This window comes from Pygoscelis adeliae, unplaced genomic scaffold (assembly GCF_000699105.1).
Source record: "Pygoscelis adeliae isolate BGI_AS28 unplaced genomic scaffold, ASM69910v1 Scaffold597, whole genome shotgun sequence".
In the NCBI taxonomy this organism is placed as follows: Eukaryota; Metazoa; Chordata; class Aves; order Sphenisciformes; family Spheniscidae; genus Pygoscelis; species Pygoscelis adeliae.
The window spans coordinates 559,477-562,116 of NW_008825148.1; the positions used below are offsets into that span (position 1 = coordinate 559,477).

Consider the following 2,640-nt stretch of genomic DNA (forward strand, 5'->3'; position numbering starts at 1 on the left):
CGGAGGCCGCTGTCGACGCTCCCGCCCAAGCGGGATCCCTTCCGCAGGCAGTCGGGGGGTTTCCAGCCGGGGTGGCAGTGGCAATGTCTCTTATTATTGCACACCTGAAAAGCCCGGGGTGGATGGTAAAAGTTTGCAATAAATTCATGCAATGGATTCTCCTGCCCAGACCGGCAACAGTCTCGCTGCCGCCGGTCGGGTTGGGACAAAGCTACGCACGCTTTCTGGCATTCCGGCAATTTAGGAAGCGTATCAGACAAGGAGCACACCATAAAGTGCAGGCTCTAGCAGCCTTGAGACAATGAACAAGCATAAAACATCACCCTCCTGCAAAACCCGCGTGCATTTCTGTCTGATAAGCAGAAAACAGGAGCAGCTTGCCCCGGCTATCCGCACTCCAGAGCCAGGCAGGGGTCCAGAGAGCCCAGCAGCCCTCCGTGCATCACAATGCAGCTCTCCTGCTCCCTGCAGCCACACCTGTTTTATCTACATGAGCTCCGTTGCCCTCAATTGCATGTCCCTTCAATTTTGCTTTCTTTTCCCCCCCCTCTACAAACCAAACAAACCATCAAATCCTCCACTTCAGTGAATAAAAACTGTCACTATATTTTGATACTGCTTTTAGGACCAATAGTTTAAATGGGTTTACTCCATGTACTAGCTGACAAGGTCATGATTTTGTAGAGTATCAGCCTAAAATGGGTCTTCAGCCAGTTCCCATACAAGCCACAGCAAATCTTTACGACAAAGCCACCCGCCCTCCGCAGCGCCACGCGTGCTGCATGGAGTGACTTACGCCGTGGCCGTGGCACTTCACTGCGCTGTCACAGTCATATCCCAGGACCGAATGCGGGTGACAAGTGTTGTTTATACACACCTAGCAAAAACCACAACAGTTCAGTTCAGCATTGCTCTACCATCGCAGAACTCAGCCCATCAGCCTTATGCCTCAAAAGGGAGTGAAAATATACTACTACTTAAAAAATAACAGTGCTTTTAAAAAGCTACATTTACTACCTCGGGGTTGGGTTATGTCTAATGCTTACACCATGCCAAACCCTTAATGCAATGTTAGCATGTTTTTACAGCATTTGTAAATATCAGGTACACTTATGCTGCAAAGGAACAAATATTTCTAAAACCTTTTTATCATTTACAATTTATATCTGACATTTTAGATTATTATAAAATGTTTTCTTACCTTTCCAGAACCACACTTTGTACCTGGCGGAACCAGAAGAGGATCCAGCCTTGCTGGTGCATTCAAATAATCCAAAGATACACATAAATGCTCACGCACTTGGACGTAAACAACAGCAGCAGAGTCTGATGCGAATGGAGTGCTGTATGGATACGTGCAGATTAACTTTCCACATCTGAGATTCCTATAAAATTGATTTGCATAGGATGTGTATCACACACACACACACATATATATATACACGCTACCTGATGAAACACTAGAAACATTAAACAGCGCAATACAAATCTGGAGCACTGCATGATAAGAGAAAAAAAAAAAGCAGGATCGGGAAGTCCAAGAGAGGATCTGTGACATACGGGGAGATGCCATATTACTAACAAGGAGAACTGACGCATAACTGTCTATTTATTGCTTCACAAATCTTACTATCAACTGGCGTCTTGATACTTTCCTTGTCTGTAAAGTCCCAATTAACTATGCATTTTTAGCAGAGCAAGCGCCCTTTCCCTAGAGCATACCTCCAGGCACAGGACTTATAGCCTTGTCTGGGCTGGAACCCGCAGTGTCCAAATCTGTCCCGCTGACTATTGAGTTCCTCGTAACAAGCCACAGGAGCATTTTTTGAACCTACAAGTTTAGCAATAATATTTATTATCATTTAAAGGAACACAAAGGGACATATTATGGTATCTAATAATTTTTCATCCTGTTCACAGCAGAGCATAGATGCTGTTTACTAATTAGAGAAAATATAATACCTGTCCCTGAACTGCCAAACCCTCGGCAGTCCTGAACTCCAGGAACATGGGATTAGCAAACAGTAGGTTAGCTCTCTGATTAAGTTTGCTCACAGATAATAACTTGGTTTTTTTGTTGTTGTTTTCATTGTTATCTCTGAAGAATTGGGAGAACTACGTGCTGCTGAAGTGGATATTAACCAGAGTCAAAACTGAGCTTGAAATGCTTTCCTAAAGCTATGTCCCTTCCCTCCTCGGGTGCCCCACTCCACCCCTCTGCCCTCCTTTCGGGTACTGCCCCCCACCCTTCCCAGGCACCACAGTCTGCTCTCCCTCCTGCCCCCTAACTGCATGCACAAGGAGAAGCCAGGACACAAGGCACAAGTCTTGCACGGAGCGCTGTGCCTCATCACTCATATCAGATGCGTTCCAGGGCAGTCCCTAAAAACCCTCCTGCTTCAACAGGTGCTTGAAACTGGGTTCGGGCTCACAGGGGAAGTATCAGAAACAAGTTACCAACCAACCACAAACCCTCATTTCCACCGAAACCAGGCTAAAAAGACACAATGAGACCGGCCTGAGATCGATGCATTAGAAAGCAAAGACACAAACTGAGCGTCGTTACTACTGCAGCCACCTCCTGCACCTGGGCAGTACCAGTAGTACCAGCACAACCAGAGCAACCTCTGCTACCTCTCC

General features: G+C 46.2%; 1 protein-coding gene across 1 annotated transcript in view; it reads right to left on the minus strand.

The window, feature by feature from the left end:
- The window catches only part of LOC103920561 (disintegrin and metalloproteinase domain-containing protein 32-like), a gene marked incomplete at its 5' end in the record, with an annotated part of 22,051 nt that overhangs the window by 13,350 nt on the left and 6,061 nt on the right, over positions 1-2,640 (minus strand). The gene's annotated exons all lie outside the window — the stretch shown is intronic.